This window comes from Lissotriton helveticus, chromosome 5_1, assembly GCF_964261635.1.
Source record: "Lissotriton helveticus chromosome 5_1, aLisHel1.1, whole genome shotgun sequence".
In the NCBI taxonomy this organism is placed as follows: Eukaryota; Metazoa; Chordata; class Amphibia; order Caudata; family Salamandridae; genus Lissotriton; species Lissotriton helveticus.
The window spans coordinates 198,405,270-198,418,804 of NC_136065.1; positions in this window are offsets into that span (position 1 = coordinate 198,405,270).

The following is a 13,535-nucleotide window of genomic DNA, read 5'->3' on the forward strand; positions in this document are numbered from 1 at the left end:
TTCTCCTACTGTTCATCATCCTCCTCCTACTGGCCCTAATGCTTCCTTTCTCAGACTCCTCCACAAAGTCTTTGGTCTGGTAAGCCTCAAAGCTTGCCTCTCAGATGTTTTTTCGTTTACTTTAACTGAGACAGCACTGTCAAGGACAGAAATGAGTGCTTAGTAGAGACATAAAGTTGCCCAACTAGAACATTGCTTACGTGATAAGAACTGAAATTACCATTGCCAAGATATGTTGTGCAAGTGACTAAAATTATAATGTGGCTGAATAGCCACTCATGACATTTGAGCAATAAGCATCTATGTCTTAAACGCAGTCTCCTGGACGAATAGTATGAAAAAGTGTGTTTATTCAGCAGACAGCTGAGTGTACAATCAAGATGCATTACTTACCTGTCCACTGCTTTCACTTCTCCATTCCACAGAAGTCCCATAACTGTGTATTACGCAGCTCACCTCGTGCAAGTGTCCCAAAGCACTGTGCCCCAAGCACTAAATCTCTACTGTTAGTATCCCTCCCTGTGAGGCTCAGATACAACTTACATGCATACATTCCCCTATTGCTACTGCTTGTTGACTGCTGTTGTTTTGCCAGGTTTGAAATACTAAGCATGCAAAATACCCATAAAATAAGCCTAAAGCTAGCACTTGGCCTTCTATGAGAACCCCAAAAAGAGTCCAGCCATAAAAAATCATCAAAAGGAGAATCACGAACATTAAAAAAACACTGGGTTTGCATAAGTGAATAAAAATTCATGTAATATACTTTAAAACCATACTGATTAATTGCATACAGCCAATTACTCCGAGATATAGCACAAATTATCGTTGTGCCATATTAGAAGCTCCTAAATGGAAATTTGATTTCTGTGTTTCTTATTTGAATGTTAAAAGAAAGTGTTTTTTATTGAAAATTGGTTTTACTGTTTTTCATCAATAACCAGCTCAACTTAATCCATGCAATTAGCTTTGTCAAACTATTAGACGTTTGTATTTGCACTTGCCTTCAAATGCTTCATACACATTGCATCCCTTACAAGATGGCCACCACCCTTCCACTGCCTGGTGCCCCTTCATGGCCGGCTAAAGTAAAGACCTGCTTCACACTATATGTCCAGCTGCAAATCATCTCTACAATTTACTCTGTGGCCAGCGAAACAGTAGATATTATGTACTTTTTTGCCAGCCATCAGGTAAACGGAGATTATGTACTATTTGGCCTGTAGCTTGGTAAACAGCCACTTCCTTAAATAAATTGCAAGCATGAACTATGAGGTATTTAAGTAAATGAATGTATGATATCAGATACATGCACTAAGACATACACAATTCCCAACATTTAGTTCGCTAGTGCAAGCAAAGCATTTGTTCCATATTTACCTTACAGAACTTTGCTCCAGTCGCTTCACAATGCAAACAATATAAACTTAAGTACCCACCATTGCATACTGAGATATGTTGATAGATTGTGTACATTACCCACAAATATGTCTTTACAAAATGGGTGCTTAGGTGACACGGACATGTATTTCTTTTTTATAGACAATTTCTGAACCGAAGTTTCAATTTCATTGAAATGACCTTAAAATAGCCCTGTGTTTAAGGCTGTGAAATGTCTGTTCGAGTGGTGAGTCAGTTACAACCCACATGTAGGGCTTCAACTTTTTCAAGAGAGAAATACCAGCTATTTGTTGTTGTTTAAAGGGTCTACAAAGGCCCAGACTTGATACTAAATAGGACTTTAAACAAACACGTAAGTATTCATTTGTATCATGACTTTTCGTCCTTTTTTTACTTTAATGATTCATCATGGATTATTAATGCAGCTCTAGAACACATTTAAAAGTGTTTTATGTTTATATTTTCTGTTTGAAGTATATGCACATAAGGGCTAAAAATACTAGCGTTCACGTGATTTTGCTGGGACATCAAAATACCGGTGGTGCTGGTAGAAATCTGGACAGTTGGAAACCCTACAGCTTTTAATATATGTGTATTACATCAGCATGCCTGTGCACAGTGTCATTATACCACACAACTGTCAGACATTAAAGGAAATCACCTTTTCTACTGGGCATCAAGTATGGAGGCTGCAAGGGACAACAAAAAACTTGGGAGGTGGAGGTCAGGCATGGGCTTTTTGAAGGCCAAGATGATTAAGGAAGTGCTAGAAGTGTGCCTAAGATATTATTTCAAGACAGCAGAACCTAGGGATAGGAGGATACAATGATAGTGCTTGGAAAGGAGGAAGACTAGCAGGGAAAAACAGAACTGCTTATGATTTTTTTTGAGATTCTACAGGAGCATTAGGAAGCAACCAGAAAACAAGGAGTTGAATGCCTGCATGAATGTTGGGTCACTAGGTACTACTGAACTTGTACAAGGGGAGAGGTGTGGCGCCGCGGCCAGGGTGACTGACTCCGGAATCGGGGGATCATGGTTCAATCCCCGGGGCCGGCGGCAGATTAGCCCAGCACCACGTGACTCTGGGCAATAGCTTGCTTAATCTTCCTGACAGCCCTCAGCGCCTAGAGACCCTAACGGGTGATGGTTTGTGCTTTACAAATGTGGATGCCCTGGAGTCTAGGAACCCATCCTAGGTTTCAATAATGGTGTTCATGTTTATTGCACTAAAGCATATTGAAGCAAGCTTTGACACAAGTAAACTTACAACCACTTCACATGACTAAGAGTAGCAAGAAGACCCAGTCTGTGTTGGGCTAACTGCAAGCAGACTGCTGACTAGGAACTATTTAGAAGTCACTATACACCTTTCTGATCAAAAAAGACTTGTTGTGGCTACCTTTAACTGATTCCCTTTCTAGACAAGTTCCCTAATCCCCTCTCACAGTTTATGACTTGCTTATTTTCCCCCCTTCCCCTCCCTCCCTCTTCTTTCTCTTTCCCTTTCCCTCCCCTATATCAAAATTAATTTAAAAAGCATTTTCCCTTTGTATAATCTCCTATTAATCCCTTTTTGGGATTTCTTTTTGACTCGAGCATTATATTGTGTAATTTTTGTATATTGCTCCTTTTATTGTAATGATTTTCTACATGGTATATTTCACTCAATAAAGCTTTCTAAACTTAAAAAAAAAGAAGTCACTATACCACTAGGGAAGTACCTGGAGTACTGAGCCCCTATATAGGTGATAACAGTCATACCAGCTCCTATTAAATTAAAGAGCATTCAATTGACACAACAACAAAATTAATTCCTTGCCATGAAGTGGTGTCTTTCTAGTCCTCTTCTAGCTTCTCTCCTGATTTGAAGCCCTCCTGCCACTGCTTCTCCTGTTACAGCATTTTGCGATTTGTTCAGGGGAGTCGTCCCCACTTGCACTGCTTCCTTTGCCTCACATCCCCACTTTGCGCTTTGCTCAATTAGGTCTTCAAAGGGGTAAGTACAAATGTCCCCAAAAATTGGTGCAGACACAGACATGGTGGTCTTCTGTCCCGAGCAGGCCACTATCCCTGTGTTTTTAGCGATTCCCAATGGGGTGCCAAATTGCGGCCTACCTCATGAATATTGATGAGGTAAATCAATTGCGACCACATTAGGAATCACTAAATATGTCTGAGACACATTAGTACATTGCATTTTGTGCCTTCCTAATTGTGAGACACAAAAAGTCGCAATTTGGAACTTGCATAATGAGGCGTTCGTTCATGTAGCCCTTTGCACTCCACTATTGTGGCATTAGTTAAGAAATGCATGATACTGGCATGGTGGCAACTCCCTACTTGTGTAAACACCGGTACTATGCAGTAATACCCCCCTAGGACCACGCAATTATAAATTAACCCTCACAGAGTGGCGACTAACTGTGCGGACCCAGTTTCACTGAGTGCAAATCTCCACACTATTCTATTTTCCATAGGGATTACAACTCACATTTACCACCTGCTGCTCTATTTAGGTGGTAAATGTGAGCAGTGGTCTTGCGCGGGAAGAGTCGGTTGGGAGGGGAAAGAAGGAAGTAGAGGCCATAACAGGGGGAGCTTTATGTGCATCCTGTGCTTTGAAAGGGGGTCAGGCAGGGGCGAGGGAAGGGGGCAGGTTACGTCGTTGACACTTTCCCAAAGCGATTTTTCCAACTAGATTTTTCGGCCTATGAAATCGAGTCTGTTGTTTCCACAGCCTGTAAATCTGCATACGGGATCACCACCCCACTTATCATTGGACATCAGAGTTCCACATTGGAATTCCGCTCCGTTTAGCTAGCTTGCAATCAGTGCATCAATCTCTACGCAGTGAATGTGCGTCATCGCTGGAAATGCTGCCTTGCTATCCGATGACCATGCACACGAGCAAATGTAATATAATAATTTTGGACCAAAAAGGAGACACAGCGCGATGAAATCGGGAGTGTGCTGGAGTGAGATGTTTCCCAGTAAATGTCCAAAATCTTTATAAATATTAAAAAGGCAGGTCAGGAGCTGGATTTATGGTGCCAGTGGAATGTGAAAGTTATCGTTAATCTCACATGACGTGCACACTGTGGATGGAACAGCAAAGGCACATTTTGGTTGCAGTGAGTAGGATGAATAGAGACAGGAGTGCAGATAATACAGCCCCATAGAGTGTCTAAGGATTTCCCAGCTTCAAATCTACATTTTTATTGGGGAATTTACAGCCTGTGTCAACTTGACAATTCCAAGATAAACATATTTCCATGTTAGCTGTAAAAGTCCTTGAATGAAATATGTGCACAATTAATTCGTTCCAATGAGTAATTCTATAATAGTTTGTGTCTCAAAGAACTTAAATCTCTTCAAGGCTGTTGAACATGCTTTGGGATTTAAAATAATGTGAGAATTTGAGCTATACAATTTATCATTCTGTGACTTCATCCCTATTTCAGAAAGTTCTTCTAAATTATCTTCTAGCTTGTATTAGCAGCAAACTTTATGAAATTGTATTTATGGTCACAGATCAATTTGTAACGATAACATGAAATTACCAACACCCACCTCCTGTGTCTTTTTTTCAGGTTGCATAGGTTAACACCCTTACAATCCTTTTAATACAATGCCCAGATCCAATATCATGACACTGTGCAGGGAAGTACGTGTCATGGTCTGAAGCCAAGGGTACTCTAGTCTCTCCGGAACCTCTGGTGTGTGATGCTAATCATGCTGGCAAATATGGATGTTGACTCCTTCTTCCATTTCAAAAACACCTACAAGCTTACCATGAAAACAAGCCATCCTTTCAACTTAAAATAAAAACCTCTCCCCTTCAAATAAGCTATTCAGAAATGTGTTCCTTCTTTACGTCCAAGCCAATCAAGGTGACAATCTATCCTAAAATTCACAGATTATTAGGGCCTCGTGTACAAAGAGTCTTAATGGATGAAAACCCTCAGATTGAGTCAATATAGGGGTTTTGTGACCGCAAAACACCTTTTGAAATGTAATAAATACAATTAATAGTTCATAAAAGTTTTTCTGAAACAGTAAATGTGTTTAGGAGACAATAAGGAATCAGTTTTTGAAGAGAACATGTTTTGGGCATTGGTTAGAAATTCTGATTCTTTATGGACTATATTAATAATTTGCAACTGAAATCCTGTCACAAACCATTAATATTTTGTCCCGAACTCAAAAGAGGTGGTAACCCTTTCTCAAATGTGAAGTGGTCTACAAGGGACCATTTCCACTTTGTGAATGTTGATAAAAAAAACTTTTAAGAGTAGACAGTGGTCCTGGGACCTGTAACTTTTCATTTTTTTAAACACATTCCATTTTTCTTTAAGGAAAATGAGCTGTAGTAAAAAAAAGAACATGTTGCTTTATTTAAAGGCAATTACAGAAATACTGGTCTGTTGACCCCAGTAAGCCACCATCCCTGTAGTTGTGGCCAACTGTAGTGGGTCCCAATTTGCAACCTACCTCATGAATACTGATAAGGTAGGTTAAATTGTGACTTACTACAATTATGTCATTTGTGAGCTGACCTATTGGCAACTAAGTAGACTTGCAAAATCAATAACTATTCTTCAAATGTCGGTGCGCTTTTACCTAATCAATCCTTTGCCCATGAAACCCTAAGTCCTAAATATGTTTTATGGTTGGAAACAATCTGAATCACAGTTTGCAACTGCACAAACGTTTTTGCAAAGTTCCAAAGCTATTAAGGAGTTTATACATTTGTACAAACTCTTCAAGTGGCTTTGTGACTCCATGCAGAATAGGTATTTGACAAAGGTGTGTGGTAGGCACCCTTTCCAAATGGCGATTTGGTATGAGATGCACCAATATTTTGAGACTCAGATTAGGTCACAAACGATGAAAAATTTCCGACTTCTGAAATGGAATGTTAAGACGTTCACAAAAGGTAAGGGCTGCTCGGGAGCACGAATTGAGGGTGACACATGAAAGGGAGAATGGTGGTCCTACTCACTGCACCAGCCTGCAACGAGTGGGACTCTTTGAAAGGAAGGTTCTAATTCTGCCCACAAAGGGAAACACCGACCGGCTCTTTTAAAGAGCCAGTTCACATTTTACTAATGTGCTGCCCCCAGGCAGAAGGGATTTTTCAGGTGCATTGGCAGCCTCGAATTGTCTGTTATAACGTGGGTACTGACCTGGTCTGCTCCCAGACCACCCAGTTGAAGCTGCGCCACTGAGCAAACCAGGAGAGTCTGCCAAATACTCAATATGGCCTCTGGTGTCCTTTAGCTTTTTAACTAAGCTGTGCACTGTCTACCGTCAGTAGATATCCTAAGCATCATGCAGGTGTCCAGTGCATCTGAAGATGCTGACAATCTGATCCGGCCTCCTTACAGTGTGCCAATGCCAATGCTTGTGCAATTATGACTAATAAATGTACTGGCAAATAGATGTCCACATTTAGGATGTATGACATTACAACGCACACTTTTACAACGCATACCTTTACAACGCATTTTTTACAATGCAACATCCATTACAACGCATGCCATTACAACTAAATTTTAAAAACTACATTTACAACGCATTCCATTACAACGCATAATACCTTTACAATGCATAACATTACAACGCATAACATTACATTGCAAGTTTGGTAAGTATTGGATATGGTAGGGGTAAAAATTACTATTCTAAATCCAGGGGGTGCAACAGTAGGGTAAGTGTTGGATAATGTAGGGGTAAAAATTACTATTCTAACTCCAGGGGGTAGAACAGTAGGGTAAGTGTTGGATGGTAATGTTATGCGTTGTAATGGTGTGTGTTGTAGTGTCATGCGTTGTAATAGTTGCGTTGTAATTGCATGCATTGTAATGCATGTTGCGTTGTAAAAGTTTTGTTGTAATGGTAGTGCGTTGTAAAAGTTGCGTTGTAAAGGTTGTTTCCCCACATTTATGGCTGTTAACCCACTGCATGAACGATCTGCATATACCAGTAGGAATATGAATGAAATGGCTGACATGCCAATAGGCTTCTTTTAACCAAGCTGCTTCAGTGGTGGTCACTGAATTGAAAGTGTATCACCTTGTCACCAGCTCGAGTTATCATGATGGAATGACTCTCACTGTATCCAATAAAAAGAAGTTTAACATTGCTTCCAATCATGAATGTTATGGAAAATGAACAGCATCATGTATGCTCTAGGAAGTTATTGTCTCATAGCATTAAAGGATGACCCTATCATAAGACCTGCTACTTCTAAGAGAAAACCCGCAAATTTCACCACACTTAGGGGTCTATTAGTATAGCGGGCGGATCGCTACTGCCCGCATGGCGGTGGCGATCTGCCCCCCAATTCCCATCACCCTCCTCCCATTTCCCCAACCCCATATTACACCACATTTGCATGCACAACGCGGAAGGCGCCGCGTGGTGCCTTCCACCTTGTGAATGCAAATGCAGAACATGCCTTTTTTACATTGCGGTGGGTGCTGCTGAAAGCCTGCCGCAATGTGAAAAATGTGGGATGCGCCCGCCAGTGTGGCGGGCGCATCCAATTCTGCATCACGGGACCGCCGCACATATGACGGGCGGTCCCTTTTGCTGTTATGGTGGCGGGCGGACTTTGTCCGCCCATCATCGTAATAGACCCCAAAGTAGTGGGAGCAAGAAATTGGATGTGAAGAGGAAATCCTGATTAAGCATGACTGAATAGGGAGACCAAAACAACCCTGGGCATGTTTTTGGGAATTACCTCTTGATTGTTCTGTTCATGTAAAACAAATAAAACACAAAGAGAAAATATAGAGCACCCTCCAAAGTTATGAATAGCAGAGTAAAATAAACATTGCAAAATATTATCCTTTGACTCATTAGAGTTTTTGCATGACTCCACTCTAGCCTTGTGTGTGGGGAAATTGCAGTTGATACATCTTCCAAGTATAACATCAGTAAGACACTTTGGGGCAGATTTATGAAGGCCTTGCGCCGCCAGTGCGTCACTTTATTTGACGCAACGGCGGCACAAACAATGCGCCCTATTTACAACGTGACGCATCTAGGAGATGCGTCACGTTGTAAAGCCCTGCGCCATAAGGAGGTGTTCCTGCGCAGGGGGGGGGGGGCGTTCCTGCGCAGGAACGCCTCCTAAATGTGGCTGAGTGAAATCTATGAGATTTCACTCAGTCACTTTCAGGACAATGCTGCGTCAAAACCCTGCGCCTGCTTGAAGCAGGCGTAGGTCTTGACGCAGCATTGTGGAGATGGGGCACCCCCGAGCCTTGCTGGAGCTGCGTCGCACTTGCGACGCAGCTCCAGCAATGCGCCACCTTTACGGCACAGATGCGTCACGCATCTGTGCCGTTTTTGCCCCATGGTGCACCGCATTGTAAATGCGGCGCACCATGGGTGGCGGAGCAGCGGCGCAGGATGACTGGCGCATCCCTGGGGATGCGCCAGTCATCATAAATCTGCCCCTTTATATTTCAACCAATAAATTGCTGTGAATTGTGTGATAAGTGACAAGTTGTCTGAACCTGTCCCTAGGGTTTGGGGAGGTTATCCACTAAAAAATACCTGGAAAATATGGGACCTAGCAAAACTAACAATCAATAGGTTTCAAGGGTAATTACGATGACATATTCAAGAAACATTACAATATTTTAATTCTCTACTAAATAATTTTTACTCTGTCAATTGGTATTGGCAGGGCTTCACCCCTAAGAAAACACTAGCGGGGCTGGCAAACCCGAATTTACCTCTGCAGAATTCTGCAGAGCGTGATGTCTAACAAGGGGGACAATGGGATCTTTCTGGTAAATGTTTTGAAACATCTCGCCAAATTCTACATTTTATGGCAGAGCTTTCAATACATTGTCATAAAACTCATAGGATTTACAGTTCTGTCAGGCTAATCATGAAATGTTCCCATACTGTTCTATGTCAAGTAAGGAAACCATATTCAAGTGCTGCCAGAATGCAGCAGATTTACTTAACTTGAAATTATCTGAACTTCAAAAGCACTTATTCGACTAAGAATTACCTACATTGGATCTAGCCTCCTACTAACCAGTCCTTATATTTGAAACGTAGATTTAGAATTCTGACTTCCGCTACTTTTATTTAAAAATGGCACCTACCTATGATCCATACAAAATATTGTTTTTCCTAGAGTCAGTCCATCTCATCTGAGACAAAAGTCTAACTTTACAACTGTTGTTGTTCTCAGAGATCATTTACATTTCCTATCTTTACATCTGCAGTTGGGCTGAAATCTCCGCACCCAGGCCGGACTCTCTGGCTCGGGCTGTGCTCTCAAGATCAAGCCGTACTCTCAGGCTGGGACCAGATGAAGTGTAATCAATAGGCCAGAATGCAATTTTTACAAAAGGAAACATTAGGAACGTGTGATAAATGGTAGAAGAGGCCATGAAAATCAGTTTGGGCAGGGTAAAGGCTGTGGCCAGACACCACATCATATCCCAGAAAAGATTGCTCCTTGGCATCATGGTACATGCAGTGCACAATTTGAGCTCCGCTCAGTGCAAATTGTACCATGACCATATAATTTAAAGAATTTTCCAGGGAAACATTTTGGGCCTGGCATTTTCCCAGAGCACCGGTGACTCACAGCTGTCGTCAGCTCATCAGAACGGTAGAAAAGGGGGTGGTGATGGACGGAGCATCTCAACCAATCAAACACTCACACCCAGATCTGGGTTTCATCCAACACCGTTCTTTAGCCCACTCTGCCACCCCAGTTCAGACATGGCCATATGCAAATCAGTCTGACCCTGTGCCTCATGGGAACAGTCCAGCCCGAACTGCCAAGCTATGCCTTCCCTGGACCGGAAACAAGCTTCCTAGGACCGGTTTCTTCCATTTCAGCAGTCTTCAGCCAGGCTTGATTGAATCCAGTGGCAAAGTGAGCAAGGGACTCACGTCTGAGCATACCCTGCCAACTTATGGCGAACAAAGCGGTACAAAAGGGGGTGGTGATGGACGGAGCATCTAAACCAATCAAACACTCACACCCAGTCAACAGATCTGGGTTTAATCCATCACCGTTCTTTAGCCCACTCTGCCACCCCAGTTCAAACATGGCCATATGCAAATCAGTCTGACCCTGTCCCTCATGGGAACAGTCCAGCCCAAACTGCCAAGCCATGCCTTCCCTGGACCGGAAACAAGCTTCCTAGGACCGGTTTCTGCCATTTCAGCCGTCTTCAGCCAAGCTTGCTTGAATCCAGTGGCAAAGTGAGCAAGGGACTCACGTCTGAGCATACTCTGCCAACTTATAGCGAACAAAGCGGTACAAAAGGGGGTGGTAATGGACGGAGCATCTGAACCAATCAAACGCTCACACCCAGTCAACAGATCTGGGTTTAATCCATCACTGTTCTTGAGCCCACTCTCCCACCCCAGTTCAGACATGGCCATATGCAAATCAGTCTGACCCTGTGCCTCATGGACACAGTCCAGCCCGAACTGCCAAGCCATGCCATCCCTGGACCGGAAACAAGCTTTCTAGGACCGGTTTCTGGTATTTCAGCCGTCTTCAGCCAGGCTTGCTTGAATCCAGTGGCAAAGTGAGCAAGGGGCTCACGTCTGAGCATACCCTGCCAACTTATGGCGAACAAAGCGGTACAAAAGGGGGTGGTGATGGACGGAGCATCTGAACCAATCAAACACTCACACCCAGTCAACAGATCTTGGTTTAATCCATCACCGTTCTTTAGCCCACTCTGCCACCCCAGTTCAGACATGACCATATGCAAATCAGTCTGGCCCTGTGCATCATGGGAACAGTCCAGCCCGAACTGCCAAGCCATGCCTTCCCTGGACCGGAAACAAGCTTCCTAGGACCGGTTTCTGGCATTTCAGCCGTCTTCAGCCAGGCTTGATTGAATCCAGTGGCAAAGTGAGCAAGGGACTCAAGTCTGAGCATACCCTGCCAACTTATGGCGAACAAAGCGGTACAAAAGGGGGTGGTGATGGACGGAGCATCTGAACCAATCAAACACTGACACACAGTCAACAGATCTGGGTTTAATCCATCACCGTTCTTTAGCCCTCCATGCCACCCCTGTTCAGACATGGCCATATGCAAATCAGTCTTACCCTGTGCCTCATGGGAACAGTCCAGCCCGAACTGCCAAGCCATGCCTTCCCTGGACCGGAAACAAGCTTCCTAGGACCGGTTTCTGGCATTTCAGCCGTCTTCAGCCAGGCTTGCTTGAATCCAGTGGCAAAGTGAGCAAGGGACTCACGTCTGAGCATACCCTGCCAAATGATGGCAAACAAAACGGTACAAAAGGGGGTGGTGATGGATGGAGCATCTGAACCAATCAAAACACTCACACCCAGTCAACAGATCTGGGTTTAATCCATAACCATTCTTTAGCCCACTCTGCCACCCCAGTTCAGACATGGCCATATGCAAATCAGTCTGACCCTGTGCCTCATGGGAACAGTCCAGCCCGAACTGCCAAGCCATGCCTTCCCTGGACCGGAAACAAGCTTCCTAGAACCGGTTTCTGGCATTTCAGCCGTCTTCAGCCAGGCTTGCTTGAATCCAGTGGCAAAGTGAGCAAGGGACTCAAGTCTGAGCATACCCTGCCAACTTATAGCGAACAAAGCGGTACAAAAGGGGGTGGTGATGGACGGAGCATCTGAACCAATCAAACACTCACACACACTCAACAGATCTGGGTTTAATCCATCACCGTTCTTTAGCCCTCCATGCCACCCCTGTTCAGACATGGCCATATGCAAATCAGTCTTATCCTGTGCCTCATGGGAACAGTCCAGCCCGAACTGCCAAGCCATGACTTCCCTGGACCGGAAACAAGCTTCCTAGGACCGGTTTCTGGCATTTCAGCCATCTTCAGCCAGGCTTGCTTGAATCCAGTGGCAAAGTGAGCAAGGGACTCACGTCTGAGCATACCCTGCCAAATAATGGCAAACAAAGCGGTACAAAAGGGGGTGGTGATGGATGGAGCATCTGAACCAATCAAACACTCACACCCAGTCAACAGATCTGGGTTTAATCCATCACTGTTCTTTAGCCCACTCTGCCACCCCAGTTCAGACATGGCCATATGCAAATCAGTCTGACCCTGTGCCTCATGGGAACAGTCCAGCCCGAACTGGCAAGCCATGCCTTCCCTGGACCGGAAACAAGCTTCTTAGGACCGGTTTCTGGCATTTCAGCCGTCTTCAGCCAGGCTTGCTTGAATCTAGTGGCAAAGTGAGCAAGGGACTCACGTCTGAGCATACCCTGCCAACTTATGTCAAACAAAGCGGTACAAAAGGGGGTGGTGATTCAATTGTGTAACCCATAGTAAGTTGTGGCTGATTCTAGAGAAACTTGAAGTGGACGTGAACATAATTAACTTCCTGAGAGAGCTATACAGGGGCACACGGGCCACGGTAGGATTTGGTAGGAATGGGGAATGTACAACATCATTTACAATTGACAGAGGAGTACGGCAAGGGTGCGTCCTAGTCCCCTTCCTATTTACACTATATATCAATGAACTGGAAGAGGTACTACTTAGGGAGTGCAGGGACATGCCACAAATAGGCAGAAGATCGATACCTGTGCTATTGTACGCGGACGACGCGCTTTTAATGGCCAGAACCCCGTTGGCCATGCAGCAGATGATTACATCCTTTGCAAACTACTTGGCTAATTTAGATTTGAGGGTAAATGTTTCAAAGACTTACTGTATGAACTGTGGACCAAGGGCATTAAAGAATATGAAAACCAGGTTCATAAATTCATAACTCTTTGAATTTACCCAATCTTCCCTAACTTGGGCATACTGTTCGATCAAACCGGCCAATGGAATACGACAATTACCACATGAAAATTGTTATTTAGCAAATCAATCATGGCCGTACAAAATGTTGCAAGAAAAATGGGCAAAAAAACGATCAGGGAACTTTTAACTCTATATAGAGCCACTAGTACTGCAATTGCCACATATGGTGCAGGTATATGGGGTTATGCTGATGTCAAACCATTACAACTAGCAGAAAACTCCTTTTTGCGAAATCTCCTAACAGTCCCTGATTGTGTGTCCACCTATAATTGCCATATGGAGCTGGGATTACCCTATATAGAAAACTTAACTAAA